The 12,228-nt window shown below is 42.5% G+C and overlaps 2 protein-coding genes across 3 annotated transcripts in view; both read left to right on the forward strand.

Moving 5' to 3' along the window:
* The window catches only part of cdh1 (cadherin 1, type 1, E-cadherin (epithelial)), a 369,868-nt gene that overhangs the window by 207,878 nt on the left and 149,762 nt on the right, over nucleotides 1-12,228 (forward strand). The gene's annotated exons all lie outside the window — the stretch shown is intronic.
* Nucleotides 1-12,228, forward strand: part of LOC118558386 (cadherin-4-like) — a 34,709-nt gene that overhangs the window by 3,692 nt on the left and 18,789 nt on the right. The window lies entirely within an intron of this gene.

Consider the following 12,228-nt stretch of genomic DNA (forward strand, 5'->3'; position numbering starts at 1 on the left):
ACTGCTTGCCTTGAAAAAGGAGGGAGCAGCATTAGCTACACAATGCAATAGCTGCTCCTTCACAGGAAAATAGTGTGCTTTGATGGTCAGTGGGTGTGGTGGGACCCCAGTCCTGAGTTTTTCTCTAAGGGACTGGTGCAGTCTATCAAACAGGGACGCTTCGTCTAATTTCCAGAGGTGTCAAAGAATTCACATCTATTACTTAAGTAGAATTATAGATACTAGTGTTTAAAATACTTCTGTAGAAGTAGAAGTATCAACTCAAATCTTTTATCCAAGTAAAAGTATAAAGGTACCAGATATAAAACTACTTAAAGTATTAAAGTACAAGTAATCCATATAAATGTCTGTATAGGTGTAATGCTGAGCATCAACATGGGTTTCACTGAGCAGAGAATCTGATGTCTGGTTGTGTATATTGTTGCAAAATGTCAAACATCAGAGATATATTATCAATAACCTTTTACTTGTTATTATTGGAATGTAAATGAACATCCAAGCATAGCTGCAGGAATTGATGAGGTTAACATATGTAAAATCATAAAACTTGACATGAAAATGAGTTAGTTACCCTTTTATACCCTTGTATGGGTGTCTGTAGACAGTGTTGCCAAAATGAATGATTAATCCTAGCGGTTTATTAATATAATGAGATAAAGGGAAAATAACAAATAATTCTAAAATGAAATGTTCTTCTTCTACGTTTTATATATATATATATATATATATATATATATATATATATATATATATATATATATATATATATATTAATTAATCTTGGGGGTGCGTTAACCTGGCTGGGACAAGGAAGGGGGTGCGCGGCTAAAAAAGTTTGGGAACCCCTGCTGTAGATGATAGAGAAGCGATGCTATCACTACAAATTGTAGCTGACTGCTACAAATACTTCATAGTGACTCTCTGGGCATTGACGAACGTTTGGAAAGTAGACAGTGTAGCTTTCATTTCAGTTGTCACCAAGGAGATTTCAGACCTCAGTGCTTCAGTAACAGTGTCTATCTTTAAGTCTAGTTTATCACTGATATTGTGTTTCAAGCTTTCAGGTGCCTTGGTTAATACAGTTAAGCGAGGCAGCTCCCGGTTCATCCACACACTCCACTCTGTGTGTGAAAATGCCATGTTCTACTCCAAGCATTTGGAGCTAGCTGTTAACACGTTAGTCCCGAGATTTTTAAGGTTTTGTCTCGGATGAGATGTATCTCTTTTATTAATTGCAAAAGTGCAGACAGTTGAAGGCAGCGACGGTGTCCAACCAAATGTCCGTCCTGGCACAAATAAATATACAATTCCAATCTCCACTCCTCGTGTGCAGATTCATATTGTATATCCTACAAAAATATTGAAGAACACAGTGGGTATAGCTGCTAATGGTGCCAGCAGGCCAGGAAATCTTGAGGCTTTGTTTGCAGCCAGGCAGGATGGTCACCAGTGAAAACTTATCAGGAAATCCATTATAATCAATAGTCTGGCATAGAATGTTGAATCAACTTATATATCAAAGTTAAAATTTGCTTAAAATTATGTACTTTGTCACTACTTTATGGAGCTCTGGGAAACATCTTCACCTCATGGTGTCAAACCTTAATTCAATATTTTAACTATGATTCTGTCTTGGGCTTCTGGGCTGCTTTGTGGGGCAACAGATGCTCTGAGTACAGTCTGCATGCCTGGGTACTTGATTTTATCCACCTGTGGCCAAGGAAGGGGTTGGATTATTTGAATGGGAGAGGAACTACTTTTGGCAGTGTAGTGTATGTAGCACCTATGTTTAGAGAGGTGCAGACATAAAAAAAACCACTAAGGACCTTTCCGTGTTGTAAAAGTACGACGGAGTATTAGGGCCACACATGAAGACAATTTTTTTTTTTGCCATGACGATATTAAACTCGACATGTCGACTTTAAAGTCGCCATGTCGACATTCAACTCAACATTTCGAGAATCTCAAATTCAGAACTGCGAACCCGGGTAAGCATCACTAGAAAAAGACGTTATTGGTAGGTCACCGCTTCCAGTGATGATTACACAGTTGCAGCACGGCAAAGACTACCTTCACACTTAATTAAAACGCAGAGACTGCAGCTGTGGAGCGCGGTTGCTCTTTTCTTCAAACTTTGGAATGTCGAGATTAAAGTCGCCACGATATATCAACTTTATTCTCGAAATGGCGAGTTTAATGTCGACAGGGCGACTTTAAAGTCGACACGTCGAGATTAAAGTCGACATTACATTTCAACTTTATTCTCGAAATGTTGAGTTTAATGTCGACATGGCGACTTTAAAGTCGACATATCGAGTTTAATCTCGTCATGGCAAAAATATTTTTTCTCTTCATGTGTGGCCCTAATACTCCGTCGTATAAAAGACATACTTTAACTGTAACTGATTGAGTTTTATTTTTAAAGGTACCAAAGCTGGATGATTTTACTGTACTATTGTCAGTGATGGAGAGGGAAGCAGTTCTGTGTACTCAAGGAGCAAATTAACTCCAGGGTTGTTAAGGATAGAGCTGGAGAACCCAGGCACAGAGTTTAGTTCTAAGAAGTTCATTACAATGAAATGAAGAGTGGATAAGAGGCAGGCAGTCAGTAATGGGCAGGAGACCAGAGAATGCAGGTGGGGTGACTGGCAGAACCAGGTGTAGCAGGCAGTGACAGACTTAAACCAGAATGAAGGCAGGAGCTGACCAGAACAGGCAATGTAGACTGAGGAACCACCAGAACAAGCAGCTGGAACTCACTGGAAACAGGCAGAACTGCAGCACCCAGATAAAGGCAACTTTTAACCGAAGAGTCAAGCTAGCTGAGCACAAAGGAACTGGTAGAAGCAGGGTACGTCACACTAGACGAGATGAGACGAGATGAGATGAGATGAGATGAGATGAGACGAGACGGGAAGAGAAGTGATGTTCTGGCAGGGAGGAGTTGGCTGAAACAGGTATATGTAAGTGTCATGATTTGTCTAAGTGAACCCGGACAGAGCACGCACACACAGAGTTTGTTCTATTGCAGAAAGTAATGAGTAGAATGACGATGACCAGAATTAGTAACTGAACTGGTGATGATGGGTGCAGGAGCAGGCTGACTGGAAGAGAGTGGAGAGAGTGCTAGGAGATGCAGGGCTGCTGTCAGACCAAAGGTGCAGAGTGAGACAGTTGTTGGGGTGTAGGACTGCTGGAGCACAGGGTAGCTGGCAGTCCAGCAACAGAGCAGAGAGCAAACCTGGAGCACATGGGTTGCAGTAAATCCAGCAGGGATCTGCTTCTTTTGCTTTCCAGTTTAAAACATTTGATCAATAGCATTGAGAGATCAGCTGACGAGATCCATAATTTCCTTAGCTTCGGCTTCCGAGCTTTCGGTTGCTATGAAGAAATTGCACAGAGACACAAAAATGAAGCAGGAGAGGGGGGGCAGGGCAGATAAGGAGCGGAGAGCAGAGAAACACGACTGACCTCAAAGAGAGACCGAACAGAATCAAAATACAAATAATATCTGTTCATTTAACTGTTAATTTTAACTGTAAAAAGATATCACTCGAGCCCTGATGTCAATAGTCCGTTGATTCAGATTAAAATTTGCCGCACAGTGCTGAGGCATCCTTCGTCTGTTCATCTTAAACCAGCAGGTAAGGGTAGCATGTCGACCGCCCCAAGATGACGGCCGTAATTTCTGCGCCGGACAGTCAATGCGGTGTCTACTATTATATAATGTCTATGCTCTAAACTGCTTCATCTAGCGCTCGCCAACTTCTACTCCTGGCCAGAGTGTCAGCAACTGGTACAGGCGGCACTGAGTGCTCTCTGCTGGCTAAACTACCAACAGAAAGTGTCCTTGGACATTAAATTAAAATGGGGGGCTACTATTTTAATGTGTTTAACTCTTTCATAGTGCCATATGTACTTTACAAGTATATATAAGATCCATCTATATCTTTCTATATCTAAATACTTAAAACATATATACAGAGAACATAGACGTTCACTACTTTCTGTCATATACAATATGGCTGTGACTTCGACGTGCAAACCTGCGCCCAACAAGGCATCTACGTATATATGTCTGTGCTTTTTTCCGCTCGCATATACCCCAAGTCCCGCCCCTCGACCAATCCTAATACAGGAGAAATTAAATCACCCAAAAGGAACTGATCTTAAGCGTTACAACCATAGACATAATATAAAGAGTAGTAAAAAAAACCTGTAAATCTATTGGTTGCTTTCTCACAACAACGAAGAAATCAATATTTATGCAAACCCAATTAACACACACACACACATATACATATATATATAAATATATTTATCGATAAAAAGATAGATAGATAGATAGATAGATAGATAGATAGATAGATAGATAGATAGATAGATAGCTATGAAGCCTGTGGTACTTCACAAGTGACCCTACGGTTTGAAGAAATTTTATTATTAACATGAACAAACTGGAATCTGTCAGACAGATAAGATTTAAACCAGCCTAATGCTTTCCCCTTAATCCCTATAGTATGTTCAAGTCTTTCTAGGAGAATATTGTGATCAACTGTATCAAATGCAGCACTGAGATCTAACAGGACAAGTATAGACACAAGTCCATTATCTGAGGCCATGACAATATCATTAGTGACCTTCACCAGAGCTGTTTCAGTGTTATGATGAGCTCTGAAGCATGACTGAACTCTTCAAATAGGTAATTACTTTGTAAATGTTCACATACTTGATTAGCAACTACTTTCTCACAGATTTTAGATAGGAAAAGATGATAAGATATAGGTCTGTAATTTATTAAGTCATCTTGATCAAGAGATGGTTTAATAAGTAAAGGTTCAATGACAGCTACTTTAAAAGCCTGTGGTACATATTCATTTACTAAGGATAAATTAATCATGTCTAAAATGGGGGCATTAATCAAAGGGAAAAATTTGAGCTCTGTGAGAGCTGCTGGACTATAAAAACTCTGACCAATAATGCCATTTAGACTGAATGGTTGCATTGGTCTTTTTCACACACCCCTCTGTCCAGAGGTGGTTCTAGATCAGATTTACCAGGGGGGCCAGGGTGGGGCCAATGTTTTTTTTTCATGGGGGCACTGGAAAAAATAATTAAACCAGGAACTGATTGAGGTCACCAAAAGTCCACCACAAGACTTATTGGTGATGGATGTTTTAGGCCATCTTACTCTGTTGTATCAGAGCTGAGGAGAAAGCTAGAAACTTAGAAAAGGAGGAGTGTAAGCATAACATCCCTATACTCCTGGATGAAGGCAAGGCAAGGCAAATTTATTCGTATTGCACATTTCAGTACAAGTGCTTTAGATGATTACAACATAGGAAAATAAAACAGATTAAAAGCAAGTAAAAAAACAGTTGGAATATAATGTAGAAAATTTTAAACAAAATAAAACATGGGAAAATGCAATGAACATAAGGAAGCTGTGGGTAGAACATCAAGGCAGCAGGAGGAGGAACTTAACTGCTGAATGATCTCCTGTAAGGCTGCATTCTAAACATTTGTCGCACCATCTCCAGTGCAGCCCTGATTAGGAGCACCTGTCAGGCTCCAATCACCATGGACTCATTCCACCTGCTCACACAATTATATAAACTCACCTCAGTTTGTCCATGGTTACCGGTTCGTCTCCAGTCCTCTGTACACCATGCCTGTCTCGTTCCTGTTCGTCTCGTGGTCCTGTTCCTGTTCTTGTCTGCCAGTTCCTGCATCCCTTCAACCTCATCTGGTAAATGGACTCTGGTTTTCGTCATCCACTTCCTGCTGCTTTAATAAACTTTGGAAACCAACTCTGTGTGTGTGTGTGTGTGCTGTGTCCGGGTTCATCCAAGACAAAATCATGACAGAACCAAAGTCAAAGGATGAACCCGGTCACACACAGAGCTTGGTGCAGGAGCTAGCAGGACTCTGGATTAGCTCCGCCACAGCCCAGGATCTCCGTGGGTGCCTTCGCCTCTGGTCCTGCTCTCGCCAGGATTGCTGTCCACGATGCCCCACCTCTGGTTTGTCTCACCGGGATCGTGGCACACGATGCCCCGACTCTGGTTCGTCTTGCCTGGGTCGCTGTTCCGCGACGCCTCGCCTCTGGTTCGTCTTGCCTGGGTCACTGTTCTGCGACACCTCGCTTATGGTTCGTCTTGCCTGGGTCGCTGTGCTGCAATGCTTCGCCTCTGGTTCGTCTGGTTCCGGCGCTCTTAAAGGTTCCAGCGCTCTCAAGGGTTCTGCACTTACAGAGGGTCCTGCGCTCATGGGTTCCGACGCCTTCCCCACGTCCACTTGGTTCCTGCCCCGACAAGGGATCCTGCGCTCCCGAGTTTCGGCGCCCGAGAGGTACCTGCGCCCAAAAGGTACCTGTGCCCGAAAGGTACCAGTCTTTTTGTTTTGTTTTTGCCCGCAATCCAGATACCCCCCTCCACCCACCCAGGCAAGGTGGTGTTTGGTCGTCTGGAAGCAGACCTTGAGGGGGGGGGGGGGGTAATGTCATGATGCAGCCTGATGGCTGCAATCTGAACATTTCTCGCTCCGTCTCCAGTGCAGCCCTGATTAGGAGCACCTGTCAGGCTGGAATCACCATGGACTCATTCCACCTGCTCACACAATTATATAAACTCACCTTAGTTTGTCCATGGTTACCGGTTTGTCTCCAGTCCTCTGTACACCATGCCTGTCTCGTTCCTGTTCGTCTCCTGGTCCTATTCCTGTTCCTGTCTGCCAGTTCCTGCATCCCTTCAACCTAACATCACCCCAGTTCTAAAGTCCTTACACTGGCTCCCTGTATCTCAGAGAATAGACTTTAAAATACTTCTGTTAGTCTATAAATCAATGAATGGCTTAGCACCTAAATACATCACAGACTTGTTATCAGTGCATCAACCCTCCAGACCACCAAGGTCTTCTGGCTCCAGCCTTCTCTGCATACCTACAACCAGAAGCAAACACGGAGAAGCAGGATTTAGTTCCTATGCTCCACTTATCTGGAACAAACTTCCAGAAAACTGTAAAAGTGCGGAAAGCCTGAGTTACTTTAAGTCAAGATTAAAAACACATTTGTTTAGGACTGCCTTCGACTGTTCTAGTTAAACAATTCTACTGAAACATCACTAGTTCAACTTTTTTGGTCCAACTGTTTCTAATGTTCTATTTTGTTTCTACATTTTGTTCCTACTTGCTTTCATTCTGTTTTATTTTCTTATATTTTAATCATGTAAAGCACTTTGCATTGTCTCTGTACTGAATTGTGCTATACAAATAAATTTGCCTTGCCTATTAAGCATTTACATATAAAGAAATACTAATTTTACATTTTAGAGACAAAAAAGACAACAAAATAATAAGCATTAAAGTATGGTTTATGGATTGGGTTTCTGCAATGTTATCAGCGTGCAGTTATCACCGGTTATTGCAACCGCAAACTGCAGAAAATATGGGTAGAGTCCTGCCTTTAATTCTGTTGGCTCATATGTCAGTCTAGGAGGATGCGCTCCAGCGCGTTATGAGGTGGAGGGATATTTCAGCTGGTTATACTCTGTGTCTTTAGTGCGGCAGTGTCACTTATTTTAGAGCCCGAATATGCAACCTCACTTTCAGAAAAAAGACCAAAAAAAAACGCAACTCGCGACTCATGAAACTTACAAGCAACTTTAGAAAAAAGAAGCCTAAAATCGCATGAAATAAGCGGGCTTGGCAACAATGAGCGCGGGTCTGTTTTGCTAGTCTCTTCTTAGGACTACGTAAAGCGACGAGGGCAAAAAAAAAAAAAAAAAGCATTAACACGCGTTACAATGTCAGCGTTATGGTCTAACAAAGTTAAAGGGTGTAATAACGCCTTAAAACTGACAGCCCTAATTCAAACTAAAGATTTTTTATTCTGAGAAGTCAAAGGAGATAAACGTTTACCACGTCAACATTTCTGTTGCCTTGATGGAAATGACAAAAAAAATCTACTATGCTTATCATTTCTTCCGATGATGTTTTTTAAAATACAAACAAAATGCAGAAAAAGAAATTCCTAGACAACTTCTCACCAATGTCAAACTTTGGTAGAATTTAATAAAAAAAAGTTATCCAACTTGACAAGTTGAAGTATTTCTGAACATCCTAACCTGGTCATATTTCGCTGCATAGTAATCCTAGAAGACGCCTGTGCATGTGCACAGGTTAAGTTATGCCTGGGTAGGTTTTGCAGGTCTTGCCTTGTGTCCCTTGCGCTTGTTGTGGAGCTCACAGTGGTCTCACCCTGAGCTTAATTTGCAATGAATTCAACAAAGTTGGTCAGGTCATTGTGTAATTATTAGATCTTATTCTCATTAATCATATCATTGTCAAGTCTGTACTAGACTTTATTAAACAATTTATTAATTCAAATGCTTGAATTTTTAACCAGCATTGGTGAGGAGATCACACAGTTCTTTTAGGCTGTCTACAGGCCGCGTACACAAAAGTCCTATTTGTAACGACTGGAAACAGAGGACCCAGAATTCAGCCAGACAAGATCAGATATTGTTAAGAAAACAGTTTATTGAGATTAAAACTGCTGCAGGTCGAGAGTGAATCAGCAGGAACCAGTTCTCACAATCCGGAAAGCAACAGGGAGAGTGAGTGTAGGAGGTGGGAGATGTCACTGGTGAAGCCCAATGTGATTCAGAGTCCGATCGTAACAAATAGAAGGATCTCACTCCTGGAACTGAAAGGAAATCTGTGGTCGAGAAACAGGCACAGGGTCCGAACCGTAATGATCAGGATGATCAGGGAAATAACCAGAGCCCAAAGTCCGAGAGCAGATCCAGGGTCAGAGCTAGGTGATCAGAGATCCAGGGAAAATCCAAAGCAGAATCCAGGGGCAGACTCAGGGCACAGAAAACAGGTCAGATATCCAGACAGCACAACAATCAGGTATGACAGGCTTGGCAGGCTCAGAGAATCAGAAAGCAGAAACAGGCAAGCAACATTCAGAACGCTGGAATCAACTCACAAGTGGCTCATAATAATCTGGCACTAGTGACTGATCTGAGAGCTGTTTAAATAGTCAGAGGTGCATGTGGATCAAGTGAAGACTAATGAGAATGGGGCGGAGCTGCACAGGTGTATCAGATGGTGAATCAAACCAGCACTAGTGCCAATATCATGACACTATTATTTCCAGCTGTAATGCCTCTATCTCGGTAGACTCCATCTTCTTTGCAATAGCAACTTAGTGTTCTGTTGTAGCAACAGTTGGTGTGCTAAACCTTGGTTGCAGTGCTTCTGGTACCTTAGGTTTACCTCAGATTGCTTGTGCCCTCGATTGAAAACACTCAAACTACCACACCAATATCCACTAGATGTCGTCTGCTTGGGTGTGTTAAAACGGAGTTGAAGATTTACAGGTGTTGCCTCCAGAAATGTTACACACCTGTAAGGGGAAATAAAGAAGAACAGTAAAAAAACAGTGTTGCTTCTGTCACTTCCTGTGTCATAATAGACGAGCAGGAATGACATGTCTCCCCTGCGTCAACCTAGATGAGAGCAAATGAGACACGACAGGGAATAAAACCTCAAAATACACTTTGAAAAGTTACCACTCTTTAAAGACTACATACAATTGTAGTTGGAAAGCAACATTAAAGAAAATGCATTTTAAGTGCATTATCATTTTATACTGCATCATTTTGTGGTTTTTAACCTGTAAAACCAGAATAATTGACCTTTGCTCACTAGACCAGAAATCACAGTGCATCTTTTTCCCACAAATTTAAACCTGAGAGAGAAATTACTTATGGTGTTTTTGCCATTTACATATCCCACATACTGCCATGGATCAAAGACCATTAATTTGAGCTAAATAATAGTACAAAACAATATTATTTGCTCAATGTTTTTTCAACTGAAACAGTTTTATAACCACTATATTTACATTCTCATTGGTCTAGTCAGTGTTGTAGTACTCGAGTCCGAGACTCGAACTCGAGTCCGAGTGATTAACTAAATTTAGAGACTCGTGACTTGACTTGGACTTGAGCACTGATGACTCGAACTTGGACTCGGACTCCTACATTCAGATTATTCTGACTCGGAGATTGAGAAAAAGACTCGACTTTTTTTATATATCATTAGGCTATAATTTTAATATGTCATTAGAATATTATTTGGTGTATGATTTTAATATCTAAATGCCGTACCGCGCACGTGACGTCACCATCTCATGAGCAACGCCCCTTGCCGCTAAGGTTGGGCAAACAGTGTAAGAGCGCACGTAGCAGCCAGCCATTACACATGCAACAGATAAAACTATATGACCGACTTTACAGCTGTTAAACTTTCACAAGAGGATGTCCCAGGCGCCCATTTTACTGGTAGAACTGTGGAACAACATACCAACGTTCAGCTCAAACGATGGCTTGAGTGTCGAGGGCTTAGAAAGACTGGGAAACTGGCCAAGTTGATAGGAAGGTAAGTCGTTGTTTTTCTCCTGCTCGGCATTCATGGCGTCATCTGCCGTTTTTTTTTTTGTTTGTAGTCACCGTCCAGGAATCGGTATAAATTTTCCGGCCCGCCGAATAATTTAGTCCGGCCCGGTGGCCAAATGCATTATCATTATCCAACGGCTGTATCTGCTCGCTGCATCGACTGATCTTCACCAGATTTGTTGTGAGTAATGGGGGAACGCTGCCGAACGCGTTTGTGGGAATCGCCCGGTGGACGGGCGAGGAAAATGCGTGACAGCATCTGCGGTGGCGGGCGGCCCGCCCGCCGGCCGGCACCGCGGAGGTGCGCGAACCCCGCCCGCCGGCCGGAGCCGCGGCGGTGAGCGAACCCCGCCCGCCGGCCGGCACCGCGGCAGTGGCCAATAGGCCGGGGTGCGCTTGGCTGCGAGGGCCGATCGACGCCGCTTGCGGCTTTAACATCCTTCATATGCGGCCTATCAGCGTACCCCGAGTCGCTGTTGCACGTTCCATAACAACAATATTTAAAAACCATGGTTAGGCGACGTCTTAGACTTGGAAAAAGCAGTAGTTTTACCGAGTAAAACCAAGGGTAACTACAGCGAAAGAGTTATTAGTGCAATGGAATGTTACTGCTTCATGTCATACATCACACGTCACGGCATGTTCCTACAACGAACTTGGATCAATAGTGACTCGACTCGGACTTGACTCGGATGAGTAGTGGACTCGACTCGGATTTTTTTTTTAATGACTTGGACTTGACTCGGACTTGAACACTGGTGACTCGAACCTGGACTCGGAGTCGAGGCATAGTGACTTGACTACAACACTGGGTCTAGTCCATATGTCACTTTCGGGCTTCCGGATCAGTCAAATACTGAAACACAGCTGTATTGTCTAGCTCCTAATGGTAGACCCCTGCTCTATCTTGGTTGAAGCTACGCAGCAATTTCATGGGAAATCCATGTGTCACACAAGACTATCTTCAGAAACCATCTCAACTCAAACTCCTTAAAAAATTCCAGTCCAGTTTCCGTTCAGCCCATAGCCCTGAAAGTACTCTGGTCAGAGTTATCAACAACCTGCTGATGCCGCCTGACAATGACTTACCATCACTCCTGATCCTTCTGGATCTGTCCGCAGCTTTCGACACATTCGACCACAACATCCTCCTTCAGCGCCTCCACCACCACATTGGCCTCTCTGACTCTACCCGAGCTAGTTCCAGTCATACCTGTCTGGGAGAACAGAATATGTCTCCTTGGGAGGGGCAAAGTTAAAGACACAGATGGTCACTTGTCCAAATTTCAGGATTCTATTATATTTTGTAGATTGTTCAGGAGGTTAAGTAGACCAAACGGCCTTTTGGTTTCTGTCCTTTACACAATAATTGGACTGGGAGAATGATCTAGGTTTAAATTTATTAGACAAATAAATATGCACCAAATGACAGCTTCCAAGCACTGTCACAAGAACGTTTGTTTCCATTTATGGGCTTTAACGTCTTTCCATCAATACCTGGTGGGCCTGTCTCTGCTAAAAATGCCGGGGCCATTTTTTTGTCACAGTTCAGCCCTGCCTCAATAACACACTTTAATATGTAAATAATTAGCAGTGTTGTGCCATTACGCACTGTTTTAAGTTAGTCAATGTTTATTAAATAACCTTCGGTGTCATGGTTTAGTTTTTGTCTTGCTCCTGTTTCCAGTGAGTTTTCAGTTTTAACATTCTCTTGCTCAGTTTACCCTCCACTCCTCCAGTAATCAGTCACACCCGTTAGGCT

The sequence above is a fragment of the Fundulus heteroclitus genome, unplaced genomic scaffold (genome assembly GCF_011125445.2).
Source record: "Fundulus heteroclitus isolate FHET01 unplaced genomic scaffold, MU-UCD_Fhet_4.1 scaffold_126, whole genome shotgun sequence".
NCBI classification, from domain to species: Eukaryota; Metazoa; Chordata; class Actinopteri; order Cyprinodontiformes; family Fundulidae; genus Fundulus; species Fundulus heteroclitus.